Raw genomic sequence first — 9872 nt, forward strand, 5'->3', positions numbered from 1 at the left:
GCAAGAAGATGTGCGCAGATGAGCATCCAACTTGAACAGAGTTCCTCTCCCGCTTGGAAATTTCCCAGGGTTCCATCTCACTCAGAGTAAAAGCCAAAGTCCCTATAAGACTCTGCGCCATCCCTAGCCCTGCCAAAAAAAGAAAGAAAAAAAAAAAGACTGCACCATCTGCTTCTTGTTCCCTCTCTGACCTCATCTCGCCCCATGTCCTCTCTTGCTCACTTCTCTCCAGTCACATGAATCTAAAATACCAGACATGTTCCTACCTCAGGACCTTTGCACTGGCTGTTCCCTCTGCCTGGAGTTGGGGCACTCCTTTCCCTTGGCTCACCTCCTCACCACCAACAGAAAATGGATGAATAAGTTGGGTACAGTCCCACCGAGGAGTTGCGTGCTGCAACGAGAATACCTGTAAGTACTACACACAACAATCAGGATGATTTTTCTCACCTTGTTGAGTTTTGAAAAGAGCCAGACAGTATCGAGGACATATTTTCTGCTTCTGTTCATATAAAATTCAAAACAGTCACCATCCATCTATGCAGTCAGAAGTCAGAATAACGGTGACCTTGGTGGGAGGGGAAAGGACTGAAAGGAGCCAGGAGGAGACTTCTGGAAATGTTTCATGGTCTGGAAACGAGGGACACAGGTACAGTTGGTGGTGAGGATTCATCCAGCTGTTGCACGGATGGCCTGCACTTTTGGATGTGAATCTACTGCAGTAAACAGTTGCAAAAACCAGGAGTCCTTCCCACCAGCTTAGGAAAGAGACCAGTCTTAGCCCCAGGCGCCTCGCTCCCTTTACACTGGGCTTTTATATCAGCGAGGACCCTGCCTGCCTGTCCCTGCATGCTCAGCAGTCACCCTGGTACGTGTTCCAGATTGCCCCACAGAGGTCCAGGAGAGACCTCAGGCAGTGGAAGAACTCAGGGGAGAGCAGGGGACTGGGCTTCCCCATGGAACTGGGGCAGGGGACGTGATATTTCTCAGACACCCCACCCTGAGCTAAGTCCTGTTAAGGGGTGGGAGAACTTTACAGCTGTCCCCAAGTGCCCAGACCCCGGGGTCTGAGGGTCTTACTCTGCTCTCTTGTCTCTCCTTCTCCCTCGCACTGTCTCTCTTCTCAAAAAAACAAAAAGGTAAAAAAATCCCTCACAATTATTTACATAAGTCTTGTTATATTAGACTGTAACCACAGGATCCAAGTTCAAACTTTGAATTTTTCAATAAGCTTTGGATAAATACTAATGCTTGTTATTAGTTTTTGGTACGGTAATGCATATTTAAAAATTCTTTTTTACTGGCAGGGGCTTTGTATACACGAGGTTCAAGAAGAGAAAATGTTCACAGTTGGCCTTTCTTTGCTGGACGGTAATATTGTCTGTTTTATTTCCTGGCTCTCGTTGGAAATAATTTTGTCATATAAGGAAGAGAGGTGCTTGGCAGCCCTCTGGGTCATCATTTGGGATATGGGAGGATGAAGTCAGATTTGAGAAGCCCAAGTGGGTGGCTGAGTGGGAGGGGACCCAGAAGACACAAGGGGGGGAGGGCAGGAGCTGGGGGAGGCAGGCAGGGCAGGGACCAGGCAGCAGAGAGGCGCAGGCCTGCGAGGAGGCCAGGAGAGACATGGGAGACAGACCCAGGAACTTCAGGCCCGGGAGGGGGTGACTTTGAATGCTATTGAAAGCAGAAACCATGGAACTGTCAGGTTGGTGGGGGTGGGAGGGGCCAAGCTTGCCCTGGGCCAAGAGAGGACACAGCCTCAGGGTCTATGAATAAAGAGGGAAATGCAGCTCAGACCACCTGCTGCTATAATTGAGAGCTTCCTGGATGCTTTTCCTAACTCCCAGGGACCCCACAGCACCCACTTTACAGATGTGGAAACTGAGTCTCAGTGATGGTAAGGCCCAGAGCCAGAGAGCTGGCCAGGTGCCCACAGCTTCTCCTGCCTAACTCCAGGTTCTTGCTGCTGGATTGTGGATCTTGAGACCCTTCAGGTCCCAAACGATCTGCCATGATTATTTTTTCTCCCATTGGAAAAAGAAATGCAGAGATATAAAAACCAAATACACTCGACTACAAAACCAGAGGGAATTTTCAGGGCAATACAATTGCCTGGAACCCTGATGTGTCAAAACTCCTAGAACCCAGCGCCCAGGCACACACACACATGAAATTTACTGTTTGCAAATAATAATAATAATAATAAAAGAAACTCAGTATAATGAATGTGCTTTGCCTGCATCCAATTCAAACAAAACAATTGCAAAAGTTTGTTTTTGAGACACTTGGAGAAATTTGAACATGAAACCATGCTATGTAAGGAAATGAACCCCTTCTTCTCCTTCTCATTTTTTTTTTAGATGCTCATTAAAATATTCTAAAATGAAACAACGGGGCTGTGGTGTAGCTCCATGGTAGCATGCCAGCTTAGCATGCGTGAGACCTTGGGTTCAATCCCCAGCACCACAAAAACAACAAACAAGGAGAGTTTGGTGTTCGTTAAACACAATTTAGAAATTACAGACAGCTAAAGATACGCATGCCCTTCACCCACCCCATTCTCCATCTCTTTTATTGTTAAAATTGTGACGTATTTGCATTCAGCCTTTTCTATCCTATGTGAGCTTTTTCTATGTGCATGAGTGTGAGTGTGCGTGTGTGTGCTTTACATAACTGTGAACCGATTGTTTATACAATCCTGTTTTTTCCCTTCTCAAAATGTAAGCTGTTCCTGTGTTAAAATCTCTCTGTGTAAACACAAGCTCTAATGTTTGCACTATGTTTACTCAACAGGGCAGTGCTGCCAGACATTGAAGCTGTTCCCAATTTCCTCCCATTATAAATAATGCCCCAATGCACATCCTTGTGGGTCCCAGAGGCGGGATTCCTAGGCCAAAGGGTGCGGACGCTTTGGCAGCGCAAGGACCAAAATCTCCGCAGAGTCTCTGCCTGAGCTGAAGCTAAAGTGACCTCAGACAGTGAGATTACACTGCTGTTTGTTATTTCCATCTTTGATTCATGACTCAGGTTCATGAGAGGATGTCTTCCTTCCTTCCTTTCTTCCTTCCTTCCTTCCCTCCCTTCTTCCTTCCTTCTTTTCCTAGAAGTGCTCAGTTCCAAGAAACAGACATTCATTCATACTAGCTCATGTCAGAAAGGACTTGTATTCATTAGCAAGTAACACTAATACAGTAGAGCCCCTTATCTACCAAAGGGATAATTTTAAGACCTCCCAGGAATGCCTGAAATTGCAGATAGCAACAAGACCCTATATACAACACTGCAATACCAAGACAGCCGATTTGATAACAGAGATGGCTACTAAGTAACAGGCAAGTAGTATATACAGGGTGGATACATTGAATAAAGGGGGTTTTCACATCCAGATTCAAGGGAATGTGAGAATTTCATGAGGCTTCATTGTTACTCAGAACATCATGCAATTTAAAACTTATGACTTGTTTATCTGGAATTTTTTATTTAATATCTTTTCACCATGGTTGACCATAGGTAACAAAGCCAAGAAAGTGAAACGGCAGATAAGGGGGAATGCCTGTATTCAGATTGGAGAAGCTATCTTGGCTACGTTGATTATTGAAATACTAAAGTATTTCTGTATTGATTGGTGAAACAGGCTGCCTCAAGCCCTTCACGTGTCTCCCGCCATGACCATGCCAGCTGTCCTGGTCCCTCTTGCAGAACTTCCCAGACCGCCCGCCTCCCCCACCCCGCCACCACCGCAATTCAGCAAGAAAAGGGCAAATGTTTGGCACATGGTGAACCATTCTAATTGTTCAATGCCCAAAGTACTGGTTGTTAAATATTTTGATGATTTGTCTAGATGCAAAGAACAGAAAAGCTGACTCAAAGGGCTTAAACTGTAAAGGGAGTCTGTAACTGGAAAATCCACACTTGGGTTGACTTCGGCCAAAGTTGACACAAGAGCTCAGCAATGTCACTAAACACCACATTTATTTTCATCTCTCTGCTTCATCTTTTCCAGTAGGAGCTCTCAGGAAGACTGCCACCAGCCTGCCGCCACAGGAAACCTCTTTCGTACCCCGCAGTCAAAGGAGGGCATTTGGGGCGAAGATTTCCCACCTACGTAATGAGGCTGACTCTGATTGGCCCGCTGAGGTCATGTGCCCATGCCAGAGCCAATCACCGTGGTCTGGCGTGCGGGTGGGAAGGGACGGAATGTTCGGATTGGCTGAGGCAAGTCCCAGGGACTTCGCTAGTAAGGGGTAGAGTTGACTGAGGGCTGCTGAAGCCACACCTGGGTTCAGAGTCCATTCTAGGCCAGTTCCTAGCTGTCCTTTCTGCCCTGTTTCTGTCAATAAAGTAGAGATCATAATTACACTTGCCTTTTAGAGTTTCTGTGAGGATTAACGGCGGAACACTCAGAATGGGGTTCGTACCCGGCAAGTGTTTATATAGTAGCTGCTGGTACTGTCCATATATGGTCATCCTCAGCTCTCAAAGCTACTTTTCTCTGCAAGCTCCTTTCTTTCTGCAGTCCATGCTCTTTGTAGTTGCTTTGTTGGGCAACAGATCACTCAGAGTCATGGTAGCCTAAAAGAACATCCACCATCCTATTACCTCTCAGCATTGATGTGAGATATTTGGGGCGGCCCCAGATGGGCAGTTCAGACTTGGAATTTTATGATTGCAATCAGTTCGTGGATCTGAGACTGGGAAGAGGCTGGTTTTCAAGTGGGCAACCTCCCCCTCTACCTCCGCCCATGTTGTTTTCTTCAGGGTTTCTCCATGTGGTCTCTACATGTGGACTGATTCAGGCTCCCTCACCTCACTGTGGCCTCGGTTGGGGTAGTCAGACTCCTTACCTGGAGCTCAGGCCCCCAATGCAAGTGATTCACAAGAGGCAGGGTCGTCTCTTCCAATTCAGCCTTGAAAACCATCACTTATCACCTCTGCCACATGGGGTTGGGTACCAGCAAGTCACACGCCTGGGGGAGTGCACACAAACACCACTTCTCTATAGGAAGAGTGTGGAGGTTCTAGAAGAAATGAGAGGGTAGACATTTCTACAGCCATCTTTGGAAACTGCCTTCTGGCTCCTGCCTATACTGATTTAAATTTCATCCATACAGTTCAATTCCATCCACCTGGGGTTTAGCCACGTCCCACCTATAAATGGAAATAGTTTATAGAGCAGTCTCAAGTCCTTCGGATCAAAAATATGATCCTAAGTTTCCTTTTGTATTTCAGTGATTGCCCTCCCCATCCCACCTGCTATCTATTTTAATTTCCTTTTTCCTGCTGGGTAAAGACTACAGGGAACCCTAAATACAATTTCACCAGATTGTCTAATGTTTCTCTCATTGTTATTCATTTAAAAGTACAGTCTGGGGTTGGGTGTGTAGCTCGGTGGTAGAGCACTTGCCTAGCAGGCATGAGGTACCAGCACTGGGAAAAAAAATCTTAGCTGGTTACCCATGCTAGGAGTCCCAGTTACTCAGGAAACTGAGGCAGGAGGATCTCTTGAGACCAGGAGTTTGAGGCCAATCTGGGCAATACAGCAAGATCCCATTAAAAATTAAAAATAGCCAGGCCTGTAATCCCAGCAACTCCATAGGCTGAGGCAGGAGGATGGCCAGTTCAAGGCAGCCTCAGCAACTTAGCAAGGCCCTAAGCAACTTAGATTTTCTCTCAAAATAAAAAATAAAAAGGACTTGGGATGTGGCTCAGAGGTAAAGCACCCTTGGGTTCAAAAAACAAAACAAAACAAAGAACTCCAAAGACCAAAAGGTTCTAGAATTGAGTAATGGGTTGTAGCTCAGGGTAGGTAAACACTTGCCTAGCTGACATGAGGTCCTCAGTTCAATCCCCAGCAAAAAATTCTGGAACAGTCATTCCTAGATAGTGGCCCTTTCCCAAGTCACTGTGGCACTCACCAAGACCCTACGCTTCTAAATATTTCCCTGGTCACAGCCCCTGGGTGGGAATCACCCACCAATCTCTGGAGTTCAGAGATTGTCAAACTGGATTTTCCCCAGAACTTCCGGTACTGCTACTAAGGCTCAAAGCTAAGAACAAAAACCTAAAGTGGCTGCTATTGGAACCAGCCACCTACCCAAGAACTTAGAAGGCGCAGGGCTGGCCCCAGGGAGGAACAGAGAAGGGAAAAACAATTAGCCTGTTTGGAAGAAAATGACAGAGGAGAGCTCTGGAGAGTGGCTGGGCCTTTAAGTATCTGCCTAAATTTTCTTCCTTCAAATATTTGTTATGAGAAATTTAAATTTATGGAAAAGTTGAGAGAATAATACAACAAATCCCATTCCAGAAACCCTCACCCAGAATTATGCGATTTGTTTTTCCTCTCTCTCCCCCTCCATCCCTCCCACCCTTCTCTTCTTTTCTGAATACTTCCACATGAACAGTTTCTCCACTATCCCAATGGTTGACCCCTAAATATTTGAACATGCACCCGCCCCTAAGAATAATAAGGACTGCTGGGCACAGTGGCACACGCCTGTAATCTCAGCAACTTGGGAGGCTGAGGCAGGAGGATAGAAAGTTCAAGGCCAGCCTCAGCAACTTAGTGAGGCCCTAAGCAACTGAGCAAGACTCTCAAAATCGGTAATAAAAAGGGCTGGGAATGTGGCCCCTGGGTTCAATCCCTGCTACCAATATAATAAATTAAATAATTAATTAAAAATAAATAAAAATATAGTCTTGGATACCAAATCACATTGCAAAGCTGCCATTTCATTTTTTAAGTGTAATGATGGTATTGTGATTCTTCCTGTATGAGAATGTCATTATGATGATGATGATGATGATGATGATGCCAGGGATTGAACCCAGAGGCACTTAACCATGGAGCCACATCCCAGCCCTTTTCATTTTTTATTTTGAGAGTCTTGCGCAGTTGCTTAGGACCTTGCTAAGTTGCTGAGGCTGGCCTTGAACTTTCAATCCTCCTGCCTCAGCCTCCTGAGCTGCTGGGATTACAGGCGTATGCCACCATGCCTAGCTCTTTTACAATCTGAAACATATTGAGGACTCTAAAGAACTTTTATTTGCGTGGGCTGCAACTATTGATATTCACCACATTAGAACTTAGACTGATGATTTTAAGTATAAGAATCCCCATGGACATGTTCCATCAGCTGGCAGAGTAATGACGCCATTGCATGTCATGGAGTCTCTGGAAAGGTCCATTGTGCACTTGTGAGAAAATGAGAACAAAATAGGAATTTTTAAAAGTCCTACGACTGTCATGAAAGTATTTTTAGCTTTGTGGACAAAGGGTCTTAGTGATCCCCAGGGGAGCCTGGACCCAACTTTGAGACCTGCTGTAAAGACAATTATAAGCCTAGGATGACAAGGCCTGCTCAGTATGTTGGAATGCAGGGGACAGGGGACAAAACAGCTCCAAAAATCAAAAGCACCCCTTTGGATGGAGTGGTATCCTTTGGCGCAGTTACCTGTGGCCTGGAGGGGTCCCTTATGCACAAAGAGGACTGAGGGCAGGATGGGGTGGAGGAATCTCAATCACAGTGCTCACTGTGTACTCTGGAAATTAAAACTACTTAGAGACTCTGGAGCTGCTGCTGGGTTCTGCTCCTCATCTGTTGCTTTCTAGCTGTGTGACTTTGGCACTCAGTTTCTCATCTGAACAGTGGAGAAAATAACAGTGTCTTAGCTGGGTGTGGTGGTGCAAGCCTGTAATCCCAGTGACCTGGGAGGCTGAGGCAGGAGGATCACATGTTTGAGGCCAACCTCAGCAATTTAGCAAGACCCTGTCTCAAAATAAAAAGAACTGGGAGGTTGGGGATGTAGCTCAGTGGTAGAGAGCTTGCCTAGCACGCATGAGGCCCTGGGTTCAATCTCCAGCACTGCAAATGAAAGGAAAAAAAAAAAAAAAAAAAGAACTGGGGATGTGGCTCAGTGGTAAAGCCTCTCTGGGTTCAATCCCCAGGACCAAAAAAAAAAAAAAGGAGTGCCTACCTCCCAGGGTTGTTATAGGAGTTAACCTGGCACATGGTGAGTGTTACCCACGTGTTTGCTCTTAGTACTGCGGTCACTTTGGTGCTCACTCAAATCCAAGAGGCCTTCAGATCACCAAGACAGGGAAAGGTGTCACATGATCATTTGGAAGGCAGTCCTGATTTCAGAGGTGCTAAAAAGTGGGGGGAATGGGGGGGGGTCAGTAAAAATGGTTTTATTATGTGTACAGAAGAACTCAGCAACGTGATATCCACCACCATAGCACTGCTTATAATAGCAAATCATGCAAAAACCCTGACCTTCATGGAGTCATTGCACAGGTTACAGCACAGCCACAAAGTGTTGTGGATATTGGCGTTTTCAAAATGTCTATGAAGATCCTGCGGGTGCTCAAGAGTAAATACTGGGGGCCGGGGTTGTGGCTCAGTGGTAGAGCGCCCGCCTAGCATGCGTGAGGCCCTGGGTTCGATCCTCAGCACCACATAAAAATAAAATAAAGGTATTGTATCCACCTACGACTATACATATATAAAGAAAGAGTGAAAAGTGAATCAGTTTCTCTGTGTGTGTGCCCAGGCACGAAAACCACATAGTGGGTAATGAGCAGGTGATGTGTGTGAAGAAAAATCTCTGGAAAATAGGTCCAACCCCAGCCTACTGCTTTCTGGCCCCATTGCTCAGCGAATGAAGCATGTGCTCCAAGCTCACCCACTCCTCGGCTGCGACCTCATCAGAGGCTTCCCTTTTGTGAACTAGAAGGCAAACCCAGACTCTTACCATGGCGTCCAAGGTCCTACCTGATGTGGCTCATGTGGTCTCTCACTTCAGCTCTGACTGCCCTCCCTCATGACGCTCCAGAGCACTGACCTTTGGCTGGTTCTCACCTCAGGGTCTTTGCACTGGCTGTTGCCCCTGCCAGGGACACCGTTTCCCAGACATGGCCATGATTCTTCACTTTGATCAGGTCTGATTAAATGCATTTCTTCTCAGGGACATGCTCACTAACCATCCTGTCTAAAATCTCACTCCATTCTTTCCCCTTCTTCTTTATTTGTCTTCATAATGCTCATCATAAGCAGTCGTTATATTATATATGTTTATTTCTTTATTTTTTCATCCTCTTGTTAAAATAGAAACTCCAGCCAAACAGAGGTTTTTATCTTTTTTTCTCCTCCACTGCTATATCCTCAGAGCCTAGAATAGTGCCTGGCAGATGGTAGGTGAGCTCTTGCTCTCTCTCTCTCTCCATATGTGTGTGTGTGTGTGTGTGTGTGTGTGTGTGTGTGTGCATGCACACACACACATGTGTGTGTGTATGTGTGTGTGTGTGTGGTGTACACTCTTTATTTTTAACCAGGGATTGCGCCCAGGAGTGCTTAACCACTGAATCATATCCCCAGTCCTTTTTATTTTTTGAGATAAGGTTTCACGAAGTTGCTTAGGGTTTCTCTAAGTTGCTGAGGCTGGTTTTGAACCTGTGATCCTCCTCCTGTCTCAACTTGTGGAATAGCTGGGATTACAGGCTGCACCCGCACACCTGGCCCTGTAAATGTTTTTGAACGAATGAATAAATGAATAAATGAGTGAGTGTACATATTTCGCCATTCGCTCTGGCCTCCACCAGGCTTTGAGTGCCCTGAGAGCAGGGTCTGTGTGTCATTGTGTATCCTCAGCGCTGAACAGCTGAGAAAAATAAGACTTTGAAAAAGGCTTGTGAGAAGAAAAGCATACTTAAGAGAGAGAAAGTGGATCGGCGGTGGCCTGGGGCTGGGGGCGGGATGGAGAGTGACTGCGCATGGCAGAAGAGATCTTTTTAGAGTGACGTTAATGTTCTAAAATGAATGGTGGTGATGGATTCTTAACTGTAAAATCACTCAAAGTCGTTCAAAAATGAG

General features: G+C 45.9%; 1 non-coding gene across 1 annotated transcript; it reads left to right on the plus strand.

Annotated features, from left to right (window-relative positions):
- Positions 1–8389: 8389 nt before the first annotated feature.
- Positions 8390–8460, plus strand: Trnaa-agc (transfer RNA alanine (anticodon AGC)). The gene has a single exon. It is a non-coding gene; the product is annotated as a tRNA-Ala (tRNA).
- Positions 8461–9872: the final 1412 nt, after the last annotated feature.

Source organism: Sciurus carolinensis, chromosome 16, assembly GCF_902686445.1.
Source record: "Sciurus carolinensis chromosome 16, mSciCar1.2, whole genome shotgun sequence".
In the NCBI taxonomy this organism is placed as follows: Eukaryota; Metazoa; Chordata; class Mammalia; order Rodentia; family Sciuridae; genus Sciurus; species Sciurus carolinensis.